At 31.7% G+C, this 24,887-nt stretch overlaps 2 long non-coding RNA genes across 4 annotated transcripts; both read left to right on the top strand.

The window, feature by feature from the left end:
- Positions 1-445: 445 nt before the first annotated feature.
- On the top strand, positions 446-8,009 carry LOC138356542 (uncharacterized). 2 transcript variants are annotated; one of them, XR_011224523.1, is made up of 4 exons: positions 446-931; positions 2,426-2,646; positions 2,777-2,947; positions 5,100-8,009. It is a non-coding gene; the product is annotated as an uncharacterized lncRNA (long non-coding RNA). The 2 variants fall into 2 exon arrangements; XR_011224524.1 differs by lacking the exon at positions 2,777-2,947 and having other exon boundaries at positions 447-931.
- Positions 8,010-15,517: 7,508 nt separating this feature from the next.
- Positions 15,518-23,080, top strand: LOC138356541 (uncharacterized). Of its 2 annotated transcripts, XR_011224521.1 has the most exons (4): positions 15,518-16,000; positions 17,495-17,715; positions 17,846-18,016; positions 20,169-23,080. It is a non-coding gene; the product is annotated as an uncharacterized lncRNA (long non-coding RNA). The 2 variants fall into 2 exon arrangements; XR_011224522.1 differs by lacking the exon at positions 17,846-18,016.
- Positions 23,081-24,887: the final 1,807 nt, after the last annotated feature.

The following is a 24,887-nucleotide window of genomic DNA, read 5'->3' as shown; positions in this document are numbered from 1 at the left end:
ACTGAGCCCTTTGCTGTTGCGCATCGTATGTTAGTGTACTGTAATGTATAGTAGTGTACTGGAGACTAGTACAATGTATAGTAGTGCAATGTATATTAGGCTACTTAAGTTTAATGTGCTATAATGTACTGTGTTGTTCTGTACTTACAGCTTGAATAAGTATTGTTAATATTTAATAATTATAATAGTACTTATTTAGTAATAATTAATGGAAAGTCATCAATTGTGAATGTAATGTCAAAGATTGTTTCACATACATTAGGTATATGTATGTTTCTCATACAATGGGTATACATATTTAAGTGTCAGTAAATAATGTGGATGAATTACTGGAGTATGCAATTAGGAGGAGCGGACCAATGAGAGTAGAGCGTGCGAGAATGTGACGTCAAGTGAAAAATGGGAACGTGATTGGCTGTTGAGTCGACCTGCTGGGCGAGGAGCAACGGAACGTTATTTTGACCCTGGTATTCGCAAAGTACTGGTGTACAAGTTAGTGTTAGGGCGTGTTGTTACTCTGAGCTGGTACCCCGTTACCCTTTTGGGGTCGCTAGGGCTGACAGACCCCTAGCTTACACCGAATTTGTACACCGTCAAAACGCGAATACATAGGGTCCAAAAACATTAAAATCTGCCGTATATACCCTCTTGAGGGAGTATACGCAGATATTTTAGTCCTGAAATATTAAATGTTAATTACATACTGAATGAAAATTATTTTCAGGTGTATTGTTAGTGAATGAGGTAATGGTGGTAATATGATGCCTGGCATGAAATTGGCCTAGTGGTGATGTATGAATCCTGGAGACTAACGTTGTGATGGGAGCAGTGGTGGAGCGATGATTTACGTGAGACCTGTGGCAGCCGAGCAGAAGCTGGTGGCAGATGGTTTGGTTAGGAAGATGTGCTACTGATAGCTGGATCATATGTGGTAAGGCAAGTAGTTGTTTATTAGTTATTTTGTTAGTCATTGTAATATTTTATTACGAAACCGTACTTAGTTATTGGAGGAGCACATAGTTTTGTATGTAATGAGATTGAAGTGGTTAATAGTATGTGGCGCGGGGGGCGGCAACCCACAGATAAGAGCTGTCACACAAGTTGACTATTGAGGTTAGATGGGTTGAAGAGTTGCATTTGAAATGAGGTACATCCGAGAAAATAGTTTATGGTAATAAGTTTGAAAGGTATGGTATACGGATGATTGCATGATTTATATTGGTAGGATGCAATAACTGTTGGCTTGTTGCAGGTAATAGCGGATAGATTTGTGGGACCCCTTGGCTGTGGAAGAGCACAGCGAGACGCGTCAACTTAAGTGTTAGTGAAGAGTTTGCAATAAGTGTCTGAATCGTGTTTGGTGTAATTGTCGTAGATAGGTGGGTGGGGATAGGTTGTAAGTTCGGTAACGTTACTAGAGTAAAGGAGTGTTAATGTCTGGTTTGAATATCGTATTAGGGGGCCGAGAGTAGTTATGATAGTGAAATTGAATACTGTTGAAGTTGAGAGGAAGGTAGTCTGGCAGGGGTTAATGTTGAGTTTGTGAAATGATAATGAATTATAAATTGAAAGCGTCCGTTTGTTTAAAAAGGAAAAGTTGTATTAAGTTTGTCAACGATGAGGTTAAAATGGTTAAGCTGTAAATATTTAGCGAGTGTTCCATGTTGCAGGGAGAAGTGGGTACAATAACAAAGTATTGAGTAATAAGACTCGTAAACGGTAAATTGAATAGACAGGATGAGTAGGCAATATAAGATGGCATATAAAGAATTTTAAAGGCTCATAACGTCCTTTAAGTGTTGAATCGTACCTGACATAATAGTTTATTAACTACTTTACGACTTACGCTATACTTGCCCTAGTGCCAACAGTAAGGCAGTAGTGTATATTTAATCGTGACCCACTGTATAAGTACAATGTAAGAAAATGTACGTGATGAGGATAGGCCGTGGTGTAGGGTATTTAGTCGCAATTAGATGTTACATTTCTTTGTCTTAAAAAGGGAGTAGATTTGCGGCATGGAATAGATAAGTGTCTTGTTGTTTTTGAATAGCGGAGTTGGCGGGTATTGTGAGGTTGACGGGTGGTTAAATACCCCATTGGCAGTTTTACGACTACTACAACCCATATCGGGTATCATCGCGAGTGTTTTAATTGAAAAGACTATAGCCTTAAAGTGTCATATAGCATTTTTTGATGTAGACAAATTATTTTTGCTTGAGGATGCAGTTGGTTCTTGAAAGTGCTTAAGTCTAGTGAATACGTGTGGATAGTGTTTGGGCTTAGAAATCGCGCGGGCCGTGTCTTTAAAATGTGTTGATAGTGCGGTTGGATAGCCAACAGCAATTTCCCCCCCCCCCCCCCCCCCTCCCGGCAATCATGGAATGGGCACTTTGGTACTTTAAAGGTAAAAAATATATTACAGGTGGCGTATATAGCCTCTTGGATGCATAAGTGGACGAGCCTTGACTGTGTTGAAGAGAGAATTGGATAAGCACGTGGCAAGGATACCTGATGAAGCAGGCTGTGACTGATAGGTCAGGCTGCGAGGAGCCGCGTCCAAGAGCGTGGTTGACGAGTCCGGCAACCAGAAGGCTTGGTGGAGGAGCGGGCCGGGGGAACGCTAAGGGCCGGAAGGACCTCAAGGTAAGGTATATATAAACGTCGATATTTTAGTCGTGACCCATAATGAGTACTAAAATATAAATATGAAGTATGTAGTGAAATGTCTTTTAGAAATTGCATGGTTATTATTGAAAGTTGCAATTGTTTTAAGGTGACGGGTTTCGTGAAATGAGTAGAATGTGGAGGAGAGAAACGTTGTGATGGGACCAGTGTTGGACTGATTTGAGTCCGAGCGGTGGGAGCCGAGCAGACGCTGGTGGGAGATGTGCGGGTTGAGGTAGATGTGCTACTTGAGTTTGACATGATAGAACAAAATGTTAAGGCAAGTAGTTATTAAATACGTAGTTACGGGTGGTAATATTTGAATGGTAGCTTAACCAAGTTGTAAACAGATGTTGAATCATGTAAAGTGAAATGTTGAGAAGCATAGTAAATATTAGGTGTGGGTTCCCCCCCTCTGATGGTGTAAGAGGTCCAAAAGCCGTTGCATATGCAGGTTTGATGTAAGATTTTAAAAATGTGAATTGAAATGAGCAGTTACAATAAAATAGTTTACTGAAACAAAGTACACGTTGTCATTAAAGTTATGGTATAGGGATGATTGAATGAATGGTATTTGTAGCATAAAGTTTTGCCTTGTTGGAGGTAATATCGTGCCTATTGTCATGACCCCTGGGCTGTGTGGATGAGCAGAGGGAGACGCTGGCAGTTCAGTTATCGTCAAGACTTGGTAGTGTGTGAGGTGTTTGGGTGACTTGTTGTGTTGATAGGTTTAAGGTATTTGCCGTTTACTACATAGTAAATGTGAGTGAAATATGTTGTTTGGGGTTTGATTTTCACGTTGAGGCGGCGGAGAGTAGTTAGGGTAAGTTAAATGTGAGCGGAAATGAGTTTATATTGTGAGAAATGTATTAGTGAAGTGGAAATAGATGGTGTTTTAGTGTTGTATTTTTGTTGATATAACGTGATCGTTGACACAGTTAGGAAATGGTTTAATAATAGGACATGTCATTTAGTGAGTCATGTTTGAGTGAGAAATTGTTGCAATAAGAAAGTAGGGATTAATAAAGTTACTGTGAAACTGAAAATAGGGGATGAGTCGTAATGTTAAGAGCGCATGTAAAGAGCGCGAAAAGCTCATAGTTGAAGGAGTTAGTGTTGAAGCGTACGTTACATAGGTGTTAAATTAAGTAGTTTATGATTACTAACGTAGCCAGAAAGGCAAGTGTACGTGGCTTAAGGGAGTCGTGTATATTGAAGCGGCAGTCACTGTAGAGTTGTAGTTAATGAAATTGACTTTATGACGATAGGCAGTGTTTGACGTGATTGAGTTGGAAATAGGTTAAGTGAAACATTGTTAAATGATGGAGTAGATTTGGGGCATGCAATAATTGTGTGGGTTGTGGAATAACGGATTTGTTGTTGGATGGTGTTATGTTGATATTGTGGTGAAATAAAATTGGCAGTTCGAGCACTACTACAGTGGTGTTATTGGTCATGTCGAGTGGTTTTAATGAAAAGCAAGTAGCGTTAAAATGCGAGTCATTAAGGTGTGTAAAATGTACAGAAATGATAGTTTCGTAAATTTGTTAGGGTTGTATGGTCTCATTTAGGGCAAAAATGTGTTTTTTGAAAGTTCAGAGTAGTGAATAATTGTCGATAGGGTGAGAGTTTGGGCGTGTTGAAAATTGTTGATAGTGGTGTTGGGGACCGTCTAGTTTTCGAAGAGTGTTTGTGTATTAGAAGTACTAATGTTGATAATGGAAATGTGTAGTATATGAATGTTAATAATGGTATAATGAAAATCGGCAGGTGAAAGGCTTGAGTAGCTTAGACGTGGATAACATCGTTTGTAGGTAGTTAAGGGAGAGAGGTGCAAGTGTTGAATGTAGAAGTTGCAGTTTCTTGCATAGAAGGTAGCAAAGAATGATGTATTGAGTTTGTTGTAGTGCAGAGTCGTTGATATAGAATGAATGTTGTGTGGGAATGTAATTATTTATTTTTTATATACTATTAACAGACAGAAATTGAGGGGTGGGTGAAGTGCCGTAGAAGGCGGGTCGTTAGTGTGATCATAGAGGACAGTAGATGTGTGGTGAATGATAAGTAGTTGAAGTAGATGATTAATGAATACATAGTTGTGATAAGTAAATGAAATATGCATTGTAGGGAATATAAGTGATAGAAACGATAGGTAAATAATAAAATATATGTTGAATGAGAATGTTACGTGAATGTTCTCTTTAAAACTAAAATACTACAAAGTTATGATTTTTAATTGTTATAAAGAATTGTATAGTGAATAGATATGAATGATAAGTGATGTATTATAGTATATAGGTTGAAGAATGGTATATTAATAAATGGGTATAGCTAATTTAAATGTTTTGGGGGGGGGGGGGGGTGTGTTAGTATGGTAAGATAGTAAGTTAGTGGTAAGTGTAATAATAATGTATACCCATATTATGTTCTAGATTTGCGAGAAGATGGTAATAATGGTGGTTGATTGGTAGAGGGACCGGAGGCCAGCGGAGTGTGACGTCGAACTGAAGGAGAGTGTGATGTGCAAGAAATAATATTGTTGAAGACAAGGATGATGCGACGCATATGAAGAGAAAGGCGTATATAATTGCAAAGATACGAAGAAGGGACAATAGATAGTTTTATGGTGACCAAAAATATTGGAGTAATGAAGATGGATTGGAATCGAAACTGTTGTTTAAATATCATTTGTTACGTGTAAGGGGAAAGTGTTAAGGAGAGATGATAATGTAGTGATATTTTGGTATAATATTTAGTAGACTGTTTAATGAAGTTAAGTATTATATGTTGAAAGAGTGTGCACAATGTTTGTTTTGAAAGAAATGTTGGGTGAAGTTGTTGAAAATGTGTGAAGAGAATGTTATGGAAGGTGTATAGTAAATATGTTGTGGGAGTTAATAATTAGTGTATTAAATGACGTAAATGTATACATTATAAAATGAATTGTTTGATGGTTATAATTGAATGTAAAGTAAAATAATAATAAGTGATTAAGAACAGTGTTTAAATGACGTAATTATGAAAGTTGTAAAGAGACGAATGTTTTAGGTACTGAGAAGAAAAAGTAGCAGTTTTTGTTGTGTATGGAGATTGCCTATGTGGGGGGTTGTTTTTAGGCATTATGTGTGAGTGTGAAAGTCGAGATGGATGTTGTGGGTGTTAATTGTTGTTTTTACGTTGGTTATTGTTATGGAGGTTGTTTGACTAGTGTAGAGTTGTGTTGTTTGTATTTTATTATGTTGAGTTTGTATGATTGATGTCATGTGAGTTTTGTTGACATTGCGTCCAGGATGAAGTGTTTGAGCCGTATTTCAGCAGCAGGGGTTGAGTTGATAGTGGGAAAATGTAGATTGAGGATATGTAGAATAGAAAATGATCATGTAAGAGGAATGTATGGTAATGTATATAACGTAAAATAAATGTGAAAATAGGAATTTTATAGAATGTTCAAATCATTTGTAATGAAAGGCAGAAATGATAGTTGATTATAGGAAATTGATGTTGAAAAGTTAATGTTTTAAAGGTGTGTGTGTAAATTGGCAATGATGAGATTGAACTGATGTAAATGTGTATTATAGTTTTGAAATGTAATTATGACAGGTAGTGAAAGAGAATAATATGGAGGAATGATTTTAGGAGAAATATATGGACGTAGGTTATATGTTAATAGTAGTGTAAATATAGTAACTTTGATAATGTGTTTATATATGATAGGTATAGATATATATAAAAGCATAAATACATAGGTGAAAGAAACTATATATACCAAAATAGCATAAAAAGAAGGAAATATAGTAAAAATATGGAAGATGTAGTGTAGAAGATGTATATTGATAGGAAAGGTATGCTATGGTAGGATGTATGATGTCAATGTTTTGGATACATAGGGTGCGTGAAGGAAATGAAACGTAGTTTGTTGTAAGCGTGCTCTGCAGCCAAGGTTGTTAGTGTGATAGTTAAGCCGGCGATGTTATTCAGGTATTATATTGATAATGGTCATATAAATATGCGGCCTTGCAGGCGTGGGCTTTATGGATACGTGTTACAAATACGGATCCGTAGCGTTCCTGGTGTCCATTTCACTTTAGATCCCGAGATCTTAAAGCTGTGTTACTGGTGCTCGCAGATGCTCATTGACACTAAACTGATTCACGGCTCTTAAGGCAGTTTGTTAGGGTTACTATTGAGCTGTAACATGTTTCGGAGGGCAACATACACTGGAGATCACTGTAACGGACTCAGTTACCATCCTTATAATTTGTCAATCGGGACGCAAGCATGTTGGGCGTTAAGACGTGTTTATTATAATTGAAATATTGTTTGATTTGTATATTGATTTGATAATATATACATAGTGGTCATAAAAATAATTGTTTGGTTGTTTTATATTATTAATTTATTGGAATAGTTGGAAATGAATTATTGCTTGCTAGATCCTTCCCCCTGGAATAACTTGTGGGCTTGACTCAGATACGGTAACTGTTCCTCCTCCCCCCCCCCCCCCCCACCAACCTTTATTGAATTTTGTTTTTTTTTGTGTGTTTTTCCCGGTAAAGTTGTGGTCTTGTTGGTAGTTACCTTAGTTCGCTAGCGACTAGTTTCCTGGAAGATGGTTTTCTCTTCCTTTCCCCTCTAGTCACTCCTTTGCCCTGTGGCAGTGTTCCGTGTCAGAGTTCTCCCCACAGGGTATCAGCCTTGCTTTATCCATTAATGACACTTGCCGAGTTAGCTTCCGGAAATGTCCCCCTCGTCTTAGAAACTAATTTCAGCAGTACCCTTAAGGGGTAGGTTCGAGGAGAATATTATGTTTAAGCGTTAATGTGTTTAAATTGAGTGTGGTTGATGTACACTAATATAGTAGTATGTAAGAGTATATTAACGTGAATTGTTAAATTGGAATGTTGTATTTGTACTGAGTGAAATTGTGGGGCTTGAAGGGGTAGAAATTTCCTAAGGTACTAGTTGAGTATTATTTATTGAAATTGTCTGAAATAACATACTTGAAGGTTAATAAATAACTTGACCCAACAGTATGTATGTTTCTATAGTTATCAATAAGTAGTGTACCAGTTCACATTGTTTTGATGTGTGATATCATTATGATACACTGTACCTCGGAGCTAGAAGAAATGTGGGGCAAGAGTTGAACATTTATATGGTGTGCCTACTATATTAAACAGGATTGTTGTATTGTGTATTTGTAGTCAGTGAATGTGTGCGGCGCCACCCCCACCCCCCTTGAGGTTGTGCAAGTAGAGGGGGAGTAGAAATACCCTAAACTACTGTATTCCTTTGAGATAATAAACGTATATTGAGAGAATAATAAATACAATTGAATTGAAGGTTGTTTTGTGTATATTTTTGTTAACAACCTGTTGTGTTATGTCTTAGTTACCGGTGATATGTACGTATGTATATAGTGTATTATATATAAACGTGGTTTGATGGAAATTGAATGGTTTTCATTTTCCACAAAACTATCATAGAAGACGTTTCTGAGGTTGTTTTCCGAAAAAGATACCTCCATTTGTAAACTCTAATAAGAAACATTAAATATGATAGAAAAAAAATCATTTTGAACACTATATTAATATTAAACATTGAATAATACTCTTAATTTCATTCTTCATAGTAATAAGAAATATAGTTTGGAGTAATAATAAGGAAGAATATTTAGGTATATTGAGTTATGAAGAATAATCGTAAATATTGAAGAATATTGTTCAATATTGAAGAATATTCTTCAATATTAATCTTTAATATTGAAGAATATTCTTCAATATTTTTCTTCAATATTGAAGAATATTTTTCAATATTGAAGAATATTCTTCAATATTGAAGAATATTGTTCAATATTGAAGAATAATATTGAAGAATATTCTTCAATATTGAAGAATATTCTTCAATATTGAAGAATATTCTTCAATATTGAAGAATATTCTTCAATATTATTCTTCAATATTGAAGAATAATATTGAAGAATATTCTTCAATATTGGAGAATATTCTTCAATATTGAAGAATAATATTGAAGAATATTCTTCAATATTGAAGAATAATATTGAAGAATATTCTTCAATATTATTCTTCATTATTGAAGAATAATCTTCAATATTGAAGAATATTCTTCAATATTGAAGAATATTCTTCAATATTGAAGAATATTCTTCAATATTGAAGAATAATATTGAAGAATATTCTTCAATATTGAAGAATATTCTTCAATATTGAAGAATATTCTCCAATATTGAAGAATATTCTTCAATATTATTCTTCAATATTGAAGATTATTCTTCAATATTGAAGATTATTCTTCAATATTGAAGAATATTCTTCAATATTGAAGAATAATATTGAAGAATATTCTTCAATATTGAAGAATAATCTTCAATATTGAAGAATATTCTTCAATATTGAAGAATATTCTTCAATATTGAAGAATATTCTCCAATATTAAAGAATATTCTTCAATATTGAAGATTATTCTTCAATATTGGAGAATATTCTTCAATATTGAAGAATATTCTTCAATATTGAAGAATATTCTTCAATATTGAAGAATATTCTTCAATATTGAAGAATATTCTTCAATATTGAAGAATATTCTTCAATATTGAAGAATATTCTCCAATATTGAAGAATATTCTCCAATATTAAAGAATATTCTTCAATATTGAAGAATATTCTTCAATATTGGAGAATATTCTTCAATATTGAAGAATATTCTTCAATATTGAAGAATATTCTTCAATATTGAAGAATATTCTTCAATATTGAAGAATATTCTTCAATATTCAATAATATTCTTCAATATTCTTCAATATTGAAGAATATTCTTCAATATTGGAGAATATTCTTCAATATTGAAGAATAATATTGAAGAATATTCTTCAATATTCAATAATATTCTTCAATATTGAAGATTATTCTTCAATATTGAAGAATATTCTTCAATATTGAAGAATAATATTGAAGAATAATCTTCAATATTGAAGAATATTCTTCAATATTGAAGAATATTCTTCAATATTATTCTTCAATATTGAAGAATATTCTTCAATATTGAAGAATAATATTGAAGAATATTCTTCAATATTGGAGAATATTCTTCAATATTGAAGAATAATCTTCAATATTGAAGTATATTCTTCAATATTGAAGAATATTCTTCAATATTGAAGAATATTCTTCAATATTGAAGAATAATCTTCAATATTGAAGAATATTGTTCAATATTGAAGAATAATATTGAAGAATATTCTTCAATATTGAAGAATATTCTTCAATATTGAAGAATATTCTTCAATATTATTCTTCAATATTGAAGATTATTCTTCAATATTGAAGATTATTCTTCAATATTGAAGATTATTCTTCAATATTGAAGAATATTCTTCAATATTGAAGATTATTCTTCAATATTGAAGAATATTCTTCAATATTGAAGATTATTCTTCAATATTGAAGAATATTCTCCAATATTGAAGAATATTCTCCAATATTGGAGAATATTCTTCAATATTGAAGAATATTCTTCAATATTGAAGAATAATATTGAAGAATAATCTTCAATATTGAAGAATATTGAAGAATATTCTTCAATATTCAATAATATTCTTCAATATTCAATAATATTCTTCAATATTGGAGAATATTCTTCAATATTGAAGAATAATATTGAAGAATATCCTTCAATATTGAAGATTATTCTTCAATATTATTCTTCAATATTGAACAATATTCTTCAATATTGAAGAATATACTTCAATATTGAAGATTATTCTTCAATATTGAAGAATATTCTTCAATATTGAAGAATATTCTTCAATATTATTCTTCAATATTGAAGAATATACTTCAATATTGAAGATTATTCTTCAATATTGAAGAATATTCTTCAATATTGAAGAATATTCTTCAATATTGGAGAATATTCTTCAATATTGAAGATTATTCTTCAATATTGAAGAATATTCTTCAATATTGAAGAATATTCTCCAATATTGAAGAATATTCTCCAATATTGGAGAATATTCTTCAATATTGAAGAATATTCTTCAATATTGAAGAATAATATTGAAGAATAATCTTCAATATTGAAGAATATTGAAGAATATTCTTCAATATTCAATAATATTCTTCAATATTCAATAATATTCTTCAATATTGGAGAATATTCTTCAATATTGAAGAATAATATTGAAGAATATCCTTCAATATTGAAGATTATTCTTCAATATTATTCTTCAATATTGAACAATATTCTTCAATATTGAAGAATATACTTCAATATTGAAGATTATTCTTCAATATTGAAGAATATTCTTCAATATTGAAGAATATTCTTCAATATTATTCTTCAATATTGAAGAATATACTTCAATATTGAAGATTATTCTTCAATATTATTCTTCAATATTGAACAATATTCTTCAATATTGAAGAATATACTTCAATATTGAAGATTATTCTTCAATATTGAAGAATATTCTTCAATATTGAAGAATATTCTTCAATATTGAAGAATATTCTTCAATATTGAAGAATATTCTTCAATATTGAAGAATATTCTTCAATATTGAAGAATAATATTGAAGAATATTCTTCAATATTGAAGAATATTCTCCAATATTGAAGAATATTCTTCAATATTATTCTTCAATATTGAAGATTATTCTTCAATATTGAAGAATATTCTTCAATATTGAAGAATAATATTGAAGAATATTCTTCAATATTGAAGAATATTCTTCAATATTGAAGAATATTCTTCAATATTGAAGAATAATATTGAAGAATATTCTTCAATATTGAAGAATATTCTTCAATATTGAAGAATATTCTTCAATATTGAAGAATATTCTCCAATATTGAAGAATATTCTTCAATATTGAAGATTATTCTTCAATATTGAAGAATATTCTCCAATATTGAAGAATATTCTCCAATATTAAAGAATATTCTTCAATATTGAAGAATATTCTTCAATATTGGAGAATATTCTTCAATATTGAAGAATATTCTTCAATATTGAAGAATATTCTTCAATATTGAAGAATATTCTTCAATATTGAAGAATAATCTTCAATATTGAAGAATATTGAAGAATATTCTTCAATATTCAATAATATTCTTCAATATTCAATAATATTCTTCAATATTGGAGAATATTCTTCAATATTGAAGAATAATATTGAAGAATATCCTTCAATATTGAAGATTATTCTTCAATATTGAAGATTATTCTTCAATATTGAAGATTATTCTTCAATATTGAAGAATATTCTTCAATATTGAAGAATAATATTGAAGAATATTCTTCAATATTGAAGAATATTCTTCAATATTGAAGAATATTCTCCAATATTGAAGAATATTCTTCAATATTATTCTTCAATATTGAAGATTATTCTTCAATATTGAAGAATATTCTTCAATATTGAAGAATATTCTTCAATATTGAAGAATATTCTTCAATATTGAAGAATAATATTGAAGAATATTCTTCAATATTGAAGAATATTCTTCAATATTGAAGAATATTCTTCAATATTGAAGAATATTCTTCAATATTGAAGAATATTCTCCAATATTGAAGAATATTCTTCAATATTGAAGAATATTCTTCAATATTGAAGAATATTCTTCAATATTGAAGAATATTCTCCAATATTGAAGAATATTCTTCAATATTGGAGAATATTCTTCAATATTGAAGAATAATATTGAAGAATATCCTTCAATATTGAAGATTATTCTTCAATATTGAAGAATATTCTTCAATATTGGAGAATATACTTTAATATTGGAGAATATTATTCAATATTGGAGAATATTCTTCAATATTGAAGAATATTCTTCAATATTATTCTTCAATATTGAAGAATATTCTTCAATATTGAAGAATATTCTTCAATATTGAAGAATATTCTTCAATATTGAAGAATATTCTTCAATATTGAAGAATATTCTCCAATATTGAAGAATATTCTTCAATATTGAAGATTATTCTTCAATATTGAAGAATATTCTCCAATATTGAAGAATATTCTCCAATATTAAAGAATATTCTTCAATATTGAAGATTATTCTTCAATATTGGAGAATATTCTTCAATATTGAAGAATATTCTTCAATATTGAAGAATATTCTCCAATATTGAAGAATATTCTTCAATATTATTCTTCAATATTGAAGATTATTCTTCAATATTGAAGAATATTCTTCAATATTGAAGAATAATATTGAAGAATATTCTTCAATATTGAAGAATATTCTTCAATATTGAAGAATATTCTTCAATATTGAAGAATATTCTCCAATATTGAAGAATATTCTTCAATATTGAAGATTATTCTTCAATATTGAAGAATATTCTCCAATATTGAAGAATATTCTCCAATATTAAAGAATATTCTTCAATATTGAAGAATATTCTTCAATATTGAAGAATATTCTCCAATATTAAAGAATATTCTTCAATATTGAAGATTATTCTTCAATATTGGAGAATATTCTTCAATATTGAAGAATATTCTTCAATATTGAAGAATATTCTCCAATATTAAAGAATATTCTTCAATATTGAAGATTATTCTTCAATATTGGAGAATATTCTTCAATATTGAAGAATATTCTTCAATATTGAAGAATATTCTTCAATATTGAAGAATATTCTTCAATATTGGAGAATATTCTTCAATATTGAAGAATATTCTTCAATATTGGAGAATATTCTTCAATATTGAAGAATATTCTTCAATATTGAAGAATAATATTGAAGAATATTCTTCAATATTGGAGAATATTCTTCAATAATGGAGAATATTCTTCAATATTGAAGAATATTCTTCAATATTGAAGAATATTCTTCAATATTGAAGAATATTCTTCAATATTGAAGAATAATATTGAAGAATATTCTTCAATATTTGAGAATATTCTTCAATATTGAAGAATAATATTGAAGAATATTCTTCAATATTGGAGAATATTCTTCAATATTGAAGAATATTCTTCAATATTGAAGAATATTCTTCAATATTAATCTTCATTATTGAAGAATAATATTGAAGAATATTCTTCAATATTGGAGAATATTCTTCAATATTGAAGAATATTCTTCAATATTGAAGAATATTCTCCAATATTGAAGAATAATCTTCAATATTGAAGAATATTCTTTAATATTGGAGAATATTCTTCAATATTGGAGAATATTCTTCAATATTGAAGAATATTCTTCAATAATAATAATATTGAAGAATATTCTTCAATATTGAAGAATATTCTTCAATAATAATAATATTGAAGAATATTCTTCAATATTGAAGAATATTCTTCAATATTATTATTATTGAAGAATAATATTGAAGAATATTCTTCAATATTGAAGAATAATATTGAAGAATATTCTTCAATATTGAAGATTATTATTCTTCAATATTGAACAATATTCTTAAATATTAATCTTCAATATTGAAGAATATTCTTCAATATTGAAGAATATTCTTCAATATTATTATTCAATAATAATAATATTGAAGAATATTCTTCAATATTATTCTTCAATATTGAAGATTATTCTTCAATATTGAAGAATATTCTTCAATATTACAGAATATTCTTCAATATTGAAGAATATTCTTCAATATTATTATTATTGAAGAATAATATTGAAGAATATTCTTCAATATTGAAGAATAATATTGAAGAATATTCTTCAATATTATTATTATTGAAGAATAATATTAAAGAATATTCTTCAATATTGAAGAATATTCTCCAATATTAAAGAATATTCTCCAATATTGAAGAATAATCTTCAATATTGAAGAATATTCTGTAATATTGGAGAATATTCTTCAATATTGAAGAATACATATATACTATGCAATAATGTAGTGTAGTGTACTGGATTGTTCAGTAGAGTAGTGTAGTATAGTGTACTGTATTTGACTGTAGCCTGTACTGTGCCGTGCACTGTAGTGTACGTAAAAAAAATATACTGTAATGTAGTGTAGTTTACGTTAGTTGAGTATATTGTATTGTACTGTAGTGTACCCTGTAGTGAGGTGTTCTGTACAGTATTATAGTGTAGGGTAGTGTAGTGTATTGTAGTGAAGTGTATTGCACTTGAGTGCACTGTAATGTATCGTGTACAGTAGTATATCGTACTGTATTGTAGTGTACAGTACTGTAGTGTATTATATTTAAGTGTAGTGTACCCTGTACCAGAAAAGAATGTACTGTACTCTTGAGTGTACTGTACGTTATTGGTCGGTAAGGTGCTGTACCCTTTACTCTAGTGTAGTGTAGTTTATGGTACTGTAGCTTGTAGTGTACTGTACTGCACTTGACTGTAGTGTAGTGTAGTATACGGTACTGTACTGTTGTGTATTGTACTGAGCCCTTTGCTGTTGCGCATCGTATGTTAGTGTACTGTAATGTATAGTAGTGTACTGGAGACTAGTACAATGTATAGTAGTGCAATGTATATTAGGCTACTTAAGTTTAATGTGCTATAATGTACTGTGTTGTTCTGTACTTACAGCTTGAATAAGTATTGTTAATATTTAATAATTATAATAGTACTTATTTAGTAATAATTAATGGAAAGTCATCAATTGTGAATGTAATGTCAAAGATTGTTTCACATACATTAGGTATATGTATGTTTCTCATACAATGGGTATACATATTTAAGTGTCAGTAAATAATGTGGATGAATTACTGGAGTATGCAATTAGGAGGAGCGGACCAATGAGAGTAGAGCGTGCGAGAATGTGACGTCAAGTGAAAAATGGGAACGTGATTGGCTGTTGAGTCGACCTGCTGGGCGAGGAGCAACGGAACGTTATTTTGACCCTGGTATTCGCAAAGTACTGGTGTACAAGTTAGTGTTAGGGCGTGTTGTTACTCTGAGCTGGTACCCCGTTACCCTTTTGGGGTCGCTAGGGCTGACAGACCCCTAGCTTACACCGAATTTGTACACCGTCAAAACGCGAATACATAGGGTCCAAAAACATTAAAATCTGCCGTATATACCCTCTTGAGGGAGTATACGCAGATATTTTAGTCCTGAAATATTAAATGTTAATTACATACTGAATGAAAATTATTTTCAGGTGTATTGTTAGTGAATGAGGTAATGGTGGTAATATGATGCCTGGCATGAAATTGGCCTAGTGGTGATGTATGAATCCTGGAGACTAACGTTGTGATGGGAGCAGTGGTGGAGCGATGATTTACGTGAGACCTGTGGCAGCCGAGCAGAAGCTGGTGGCAGATGGTTTGGTTAGGAAGATGTGCTACTGATAGCTGGATCATATGTGGTAAGGCAAGTAGTTGTTTATTAGTTATTTTGTTAGTCATTGTAATATTTTATTACGAAACCGTACTTAGTTATTGGAGGAGCACATAGTTTTGTATGTAATGAGATTGAAGTGGTTAATAGTATGTGGCGCGGGGGGCGGCAACCCACAGATAAGAGCTGTCACACAAGTTGACTATTGAGGTTAGATGGGTTGAAGAGTTGCATTTGAAATGAGGTACATCCGAGAAAATAGTTTATGGTAATAAGTTTGAAAGGTATGGTATACGGATGATTGCATGATTTATATTGGTAGGATGCAATAACTGTTGGCTTGTTGCAGGTAATAGCGGATAGATTTGTGGGACCCCTTGGCTGTGGAAGAGCACAGCGAGACGCGTCAACTTAAGTGTTAGTGAAGAGTTTGCAATAAGTGTCTGAATCGTGTTTGGTGTAATTGTCGTAGATAGGTGGGTGGGGATAGGTTGTAAGTTCGGTAACGTTACTAGAGTAAAGGAGTGTTAATGTCTGGTTTGAATATCGTATTAGGGGGCCGAGAGTAGTTATGATAGTGAAATTGAATACTGTTGAAGTTGAGAGGAAGGTAGTCTGGCAGGGGTTAATGTTGAGTTTGTGAAATGATAATGAATTATAAATTGAAAGCGTCCGTTTGTTTAAAAAGGAAAAGTTGTATTAAGTTTGTCAACGATGAGGTTAAAATGGTTAAGCTGTAAATATTTAGCGAGTGTTCCATGTTGCAGGGAGAAGTGGGTACAATAACAAAGTATTGAGTAATAAGACTCGTAAACGGTAAATTGAATAGACAGGATGAGTAGGCAATATAAGATGGCATATAAAGAATTTTAAAGGCTCATAACGTCCTTTAAGTGTTGAATCGTACCTGACATAATAGTTTATTAACTACTTTACGACTTACGCTATACTTGCCCTAGTGCCAACAGTAAGGCAGTAGTGTATATTTAATCGTGACCCACTGTATAAGTACAATGTAAGAAAATGTACGTGATGAGGATAGGCCGTGGTGTAGGGTATTTAGTCGCAATTAGATGTTACATTTCTTTGTCTTAAAAAGGGAGTAGATTTGCGGCATGGAATAGATAAGTGTCTTGTTGTTTTTGAATAGCGGAGTTGGCGGGTATTGTGAGGTTGACGGGTGGTTAAATACCCCATTGGCAGTTTTACGACTACTACAACCCATATCGGGTATCATCGCGAGTGTTTTAATTGAAAAGACTATAGCCTTAAAGTGTCATATAGCATTTTTTGATGTAGACAAATTATTTTTGCTTGAGGATGCAGTTGGTTCTTGAAAGTGCTTAAGTCTAGTGAATACGTGTGGATAGTGTTTGGGCTTAGAAATCGCGCGGGCCGTGTCTTTAAAATGTGTTGATAGTGCGGTTGGATAGCCAACAGCAATTTCCCCCCCCCCCCCCCCCCCTCCCGGCAATCATGGAATGGGCACTTTGGTACTTTAAAGGTAAAAAATATATTACAGGTGGCGTATATAGCCTCTTGGATGCATAAGTGGACGAGCCTTGACTGTGTTGAAGAGAGAATTGGATAAGCACGTGGCAAGGATACCTGATGAAGCAGGCTGTGACTGATAGGTCAGGCTGCGAGGAGCCGCGTCCAAGAGCGTGGTTGACGAGTCCGGCAACCAGAAGGCTTGGTGGAGGAGCGGGCCGGGGGAACGCTAAGGGCCGGAAGGACCTCAAGGTAAGGTATATATAAACGTCGATATTTTAGTCGTGACCCATAATGAGTACTAAAATATAAATATGAAGTATGTAGTGAAATGTCTTTTAGAAATTGCATGGTTATTATTGAAAGTTGCAATTGTTTTAAGGTGACGGGTTTCGTGAAATGAGTAGAATGTGGAGGAGAGAAACGTTGTGATGGGACCAGTGTTGGACTGATTTGAGTCCGAGCGGTGGGAGCCGAGCAGACGCTGGTGGGAGATGTGCGGGTTGAGGTAGATGTGCTACTTGAGTTTGACATGATAGAACAAAATGTTAAGGCAAGTAGTTATTAAATACGTAGTTACGGGTGGTAATATTTGAATGGTAGCTTAACCAAGTTGTAAACAGATGTTGAATCATGTAAAGTGAAATGTTGAGAAGCATAGTAAATATTAGGTGTGGGTTCCCCCCCTCTGATGGTGTAAGAGGTCCAAAAGCCGTTGCATATGCAGGTTTGATGTAAGATTTTAAAAATGTGAATTGAAATGAGCAGTTACAATAAAATAGTTTACTGAAACAAAGTACACGTTGTCATTAAAGTTATGGTATAGGGATGATTGAATGAATGGTATTTGTAGCATAAAGTTTTGCCTTGTTGGAGGTAATATCGTGCCTATTGTCATGACCCCTGGGCTGTGTGGATGAGCAGAGGGAGACGCTGGCAGTTCAGTTATCGTCAAGACTTGGTAGTGTGTGAGGTGTTTGGGTGACTTGTTGTGTTGATAGGTTTAAGGTATTTGCCGTTTACTACATAGTAAATGTGAGTGAAATATGTTGTTTGGGGTTTGATTTTCACGTTGAGGCGGCGGAGAGTAGTTAGGGTAAGTTAAATGTGAGCGGAAATGAGTTTATATTGTGAGAAATGTATTAGTGAAGTGGAAATAGATGGTGTTTTAGTGTTGTATTTTTGTTGATATAACGTGATCGTTGACACAGTTAGGAAATGGTTTAATAATAGGACATGTCATTTAGTGAGTCATGTTTGAGTGAGAAATTGTTGCAATAAGAAAGTAGGGATTAATAAAGTTACTGTGAAACTGAAAATAGGGGATGAGTCGTAATGTTAAGAGCGCATGTAAAGAGCGCGAAAAGCTCATAGTTGAAGGAGTTAGTGTTGAAGCGTACGTTACATAGGTGTTAAATTAAGTAGTTTATGATTACTAACGTAGCCAGAAAGGCAAGTGTACGTGGCTTAAGGGAGTCGTGTATATTGAAGCGGCAGTCACTGTAGAGTTGTAGTTAATGAAATTGACTTTATGACGATAGGCAGTGTTTGACGTGATTGAGTTGGAAATAGGTTAAGTGAAACATTGTTAAATGATGGAGTAGATTTGGGGCATGCAATAATTGTGTGGGTTGTGGAATAACGGATTTGTTGTTGGATGGTGTTATGTTGATATTGTGGTGAAATAAAATTGGCAGTTCGAGCACTACTACAGTGGTGTTATTGGTCATGTCGAGTGGTTTTAATGAAAAGCAAGTAGCGTTAAAATGCGAGTCATTAAGGTGTGTAAAATGTACAGAAATGATAGTTTCGTAAATTTGTTAGGGTTGTATGGTCTCATTTAGGGCAAAAATGTGTTTTTTGAAAGTTCAGAGTAGTGAATAATTGTCGATAGGGTGAGAGTTTGGGCGTGTTGAAAATTGTTGATAGTGGTGTTGGGGACCGTCTAGTTTTCGAAGAGTGTTTGTGTATTAGAAGTACTAATGTTGATAATGGAAATGTGTAGTATATGAATGTTAATAATGGTATAATGAAAATCGGCAGGTGAAAGGCTTGAGTAGCTTAGACGTGGATAACATCGTTTGTAGGTAGTTAAGGGAGAGAGGTGCAAGTGTTGAATGTAGAAGTTGCAGTTTCTTGCATAGAAGGTAGCAAAGAATGATGTATTGAGTTTGTTGTAGTGCAGAGTCGTTGATATAGAATGAATGTTGTGTGGGAATGTAATTATTTATTTTTTATATACTATTAACAGACAGAAATTGAGGGGTGGGTGAAGTGCCGTAGAAGGCGGGTCGTTAGTGTGATCATAGAGGACAGTAGATGTGTGGTGAATGATAAGTAGTTGAAGTAGATGATTAATGAATACATAGTTGTGATAAGTAAATGAAATATGCATTGTAGGGAATATAAGTGATAGAAACGATAGGTAAATAATAAAATATATGTTGAATGAGAATGTTACGTGAATGTTCTCTTTAAAACTAAAATACTACAAAGTTATGATTTTTAATTGTTATAAAGAATTGTATAGTGAATAGATATGAATGATAAGTGATGTATTATAGTATATAGGTTGAAGAATGGTATATTAATAAATGGGTATAGCTAATTTAAATGTTTTGGGGGGGGGGGGGGGTGTGTTAGTATGGTAAGATAGTAAGTTAGTGGTAAGTGTAATAATAATGTATACCCATATTATGTTCTAGATTTGCGAGAAGATGGTAATAATGGTGGTTGATTGGTAGAGGGACCGGAGGCCAGCGGAGTGTGACGTCGAACTGAAGGAGAGTGTGATGTGCAAGAAATAATATTGTTGAAGACAAGGATGATGCGACGCATATGAAGAGAAAGGCGTATATAATTGCAAAGATACGAAGAAGGGACAATAGATAGTTTTATGGTGACCAAAAATATTGGAGTAATGAAGATGGATTGGAATCGAAACTGTTGTTTAAATATCATTTGTTACGTGTAAGGGGAAAGTGTTAAGGAGAGATGATAATGTAGTGATATTTTGGTATAATATTTAGTAGACTGTTTAATGAAGTTAAGTATTATATGTTGAAAGAGTGTGCACAATGTTTGTTTTGAAAGAAATGTTGGGTGAAGTTGTTGAAAATGTGTGAAGAGAATGTTATGGAAGGTGTATAGTAAATATGTTGTGGGAGTTAATAATTAGTGTATTAAATGACGTAAATGTATACATTATAAAATGAATTGTTTGATGGTTATAATTGAATGTAAAGTAAAATAATAATAAGTGATTAAGAACAGTGTTTAAATGACGTAATTATGAAAGTTGTAAAGAGACGAATGTTTTAGGTACTGAGAAGAAAAAGTAGCAGTTTTTGTTGTGTATGGAGATTGCCTATGTGGGGGGTTGTTTTTAGGCATTATGTGTGAGTGTGAAAGTCGAGATGGATGTTGTGGGTGTTAATTGTTGTTTTTACGTTGGTTATTGTTATGGAGGTTGTTTGACTAGTGTAGAGTTGTGTTGTTTGTATTTTATTATGTTGAGTTTGTATGATTGATGTCATGTGAGTTTTGTTGACATTGCGTCCAGGATGAAGTGTTTGAGCCGTATTTCAGCAGCAGGGGTTGAGTTGATAGTGGGAAAATGTAGATTGAGGATATGTAGAATAGAAAATGATCATGTAAGAGGAATGTATGGTAATGTATATAACGTAAAATAAATGTGAAAATAGGAATTTTATAGAATGTTCAAATCATTTGTAATGAAAGGCAGAAATGATAGTTGATTATAGGAAATTGATGTTGAAAAGTTAATGTTTTAAAGGTGTGTGTGTAAATTGGCAATGATGAGATTGAACTGATGTAAATGTGTATTATAGTTTTGAAATGTAATTATGACAGGTAGTGAAAGAGAATAATATGGAGGAATGATTTTAGGAGAAATATATGGACGTAGGTTATATGTTAATAGTAGTGTAAATATAGTAACTTTGATAATGTGTTTATATATGATAGGTATAGATATATATAAAAGCATAAATACATAGGTGAAAGAAACTATATATACCAAAATAGCATAAAAAGAAGGAAATATAGTAAAAATATGGAAGATGTAGTGTAGAAGATGTATATTGATAGGAAAGGTATGCTATGGTAGGATGTATGATGTCAATGTTTTGGATACATAGGGTGCGTGAAGGAAATGAAACGTAGTTTGTTGTAAGCGTGCTCTGCAGCCAAGGTTGTTAGTGTGATAGTTAAGCCGGCGATGTTATTCAGGTATTATATTGATAATGGTCATATAAATATGCGGCCTTGCAGGCGTGGGCTTTATGGATACGTGTTACAAATACGGATCCGTAGCGTTCCTGGTGTCCATTTCACTTTAGATCCCGAGATCTTAAAGCTGTGTTACTGGTGCTCGCAGATGCTCATTGACACTAAACTGATTCACGGCTCTTAAGGCAGTTTGTTAGGGTTACTATTGAGCTGTAACATGTTTCGGAGGGCAACATACACTGGAGATCACTGTAACGGACTCAGTTACCATCCTTATAATTTGTCAATCGGGACGCAAGCATGTTGGGCGTTAAGACGTGTTTATTATAATTGAAATATTGTTTGATTTGTATATTGATTTGATAATATATACATAGTGGTCATAAAAATAATTGTTTGGTTGTTTTATATTATTAATTTATTGGAATAGTTGGAAATGAATTATTGCTTGCTAGATCCTTCCCCCTGGAATAACTTGTGGGCTTGACTCAGATACGGTAACTGTTCCTCCTCCCCCCCCCCCCCCCCCCACCAACCTTTATTGAATTTTGTTTTTTTTTGTGTGTTTTTCCCGGTAAAGTTGTGGTCTTGTTGGTAGTTACCTTAGTTCGCTAGCGACTAGTTTCCTGGAAGATGGTTTTCTCTTCCTTTCCCCTCTAGTCACTCCTTTGCCCTGTGGCAGTGTTCCGTGTCAGAGTTCTCCCCACAGGGTATCAGCCTTGCTTTATCCATTAATGACACTTGCCGAGTTAGCTTCCGGAAATGTCCCCCTCGTCTTAGAAACTAATTTCAGCAGTACCCTTAAGGGGTAGGTTCGAGGAGAATATTATGTTTAAGCGTTAATGTGTTTAAATTGAGTGTGGTTGATGTACACTAATATAGTAGTATGTAAGAGTATATTAACGTGAATTGTTAAATTGGAATGTTGTATTTGTACTGAGTGAAATTGTGGGGCTTGAAGGGGTAGAAATTTCCTAAGGTACTAGTTGAGTATTATTTATTGAAATTGTCTGAAATAACATACTTGAAGGTTAATAAATAACTTGACCCAACAGTATGTATGTTTCTATAGTTATCAATAAGTAGTGTACCAGTTCACATTGTTTTGATGTGTGATATCATTATGATACACTGTACCTCGGAGCTAGAAGAAATGTGGGGCAAGAGTTGAACATTTATATGGTGTGCCTACTATATTAAACAGGATTGTTGTATTGTGTATTTGTAGTCAGTGAATGTGTGCGGCGCCACCCCCACCCCCCTTGAGGTTGTGCAAGTAGAGGGGGAGTAGAAATACCCTAAACTACTGTATTCCTTTGAGATAATAAACGTATATTGAGAGAATAATAAATACAATTGAATTGAAGGTTGTTTTGTGTATATTTTTGTTAACAACCTGTTGTGTTATGTCTTAGTTACCGGTGATATGTACGTATGTATATAGTGTATTATATATAAACGTGGTTTGATGGAAATTGAATGGTTTTCATTTTCCACAAAACTATCATAGAAGACGTTTCTGAGGTTGTTTTCCGAAAAAGATACCTCCATTTGTAAACTCTAATAAGAAACATTAAATATGATAGAAAAAAAATCATTTTGAACACTATATTAATATTAAACATTGAATAATACTCTTAATTTCATTCTTCATAGTAATAAGAAATATAGTTTGGAGTAATAATAAGGAAGAATATTTAGGTATATTGAGTTATGAAGAATAATCGTAAATATTGAAGAATATTGTTCAATATTGAAGAATATTCTTCAATATTAATCTTTAATATTGAAGAATATTCTTCAATATTTTTCTTCAATATTGAAGAATATTTTTCAATATTGAAGAATATTCTTCAATATTGAAGAATATTGTTCAATATTGAAGAATAATATTGAAGAATATTCTTCAATATTGAAGAATATTCTTCAATATTGAAGAATATTCTTCAATATTGAAGAATATTCTTCAATATTATTCTTCAATATTGAAGAATAATATTGAAGAATATTCTTCAATATTGGAGAATATTCTTCAATATTGAAGAATAATATTGAAGAATATTCTTCAATATTGAAGAATAATATTGAAGAATATTCTTCAATATTATTCTTCATTATTGAAGAATAATCTTCAATATTGAAGAATATTCTTCAATATTGAAGAATATTCTTCAATATTGAAGAATATTCTTCAATATTGAAGAATAATATTGAAGAATATTCTTCAATATTGAAGAATATTCTTCAATATTGAAGAATATTCTCCAATATTGAAGAATATTCTTCAATATTATTCTTCAATATTGAAGATTATTCTTCAATATTGAAGATTATTCTTCAATATTGAAGAATATTCTTCAATATTGAAGAATAATATTGAAGAATATTCTTCAATATTGAAGAATAATCTTCAATATTGAAGAATATTCTTCAATATTGAAGAATATTCTTCAATATTGAAGAATATTCTCCAATATTAAAGAATATTCTTCAATATTGAAGATTATTCTTCAATATTGGAGAATATTCTTCAATATTGAAGAATATTCTTCAATATTGAAGAATATTCTTCAATATTGAAGAATATTCTTCAATATTGAAGAATATTCTTCAATATTGAAGAATATTCTTCAATATTGAAGAATATTCTCCAATATTGAAGAATATTCTCCAATATTAAAGAATATTCTTCAATATTGAAGAATATTCTTCAATATTGGAGAATATTCTTCAATATTGAAGAATATTCTTCAATATTGAAGAATATTCTTCAATATTGAAGAATATTCTTCAATATTGAAGAATATTCTTCAATATTCAATAATATTCTTCAATATTCTTCAATATTGAAGAATATTCTTCAATATTGGAGAATATTCTTCAATATTGAAGAATAATATTGAAGAATATTCTTCAATATTCAATAATATTCTTCAATATTGAAGATTATTCTTCAATATTGAAGAATATTCTTCAATATTGAAGAATAATATTGAAGAATAATCTTCAATATTGAAGAATATTCTTCAATATTGAAGAATATTCTTCAATATTATTCTTCAATATTGAAGAATATTCTTCAATATTGAAGAATAATATTGAAGAATATTCTTCAATATTGGAGAATATTCTTCAATATTGAAGAATAATCTTCAATATTGAAGTATATTCTT

Source organism: Procambarus clarkii, chromosome 73, assembly GCF_040958095.1.
Source record: "Procambarus clarkii isolate CNS0578487 chromosome 73, FALCON_Pclarkii_2.0, whole genome shotgun sequence".
NCBI lineage: Eukaryota > Metazoa > Arthropoda > Malacostraca > Decapoda > Cambaridae > Procambarus > Procambarus clarkii.
This window is presented reverse-complemented; position numbering and strand designations above follow the sequence as displayed.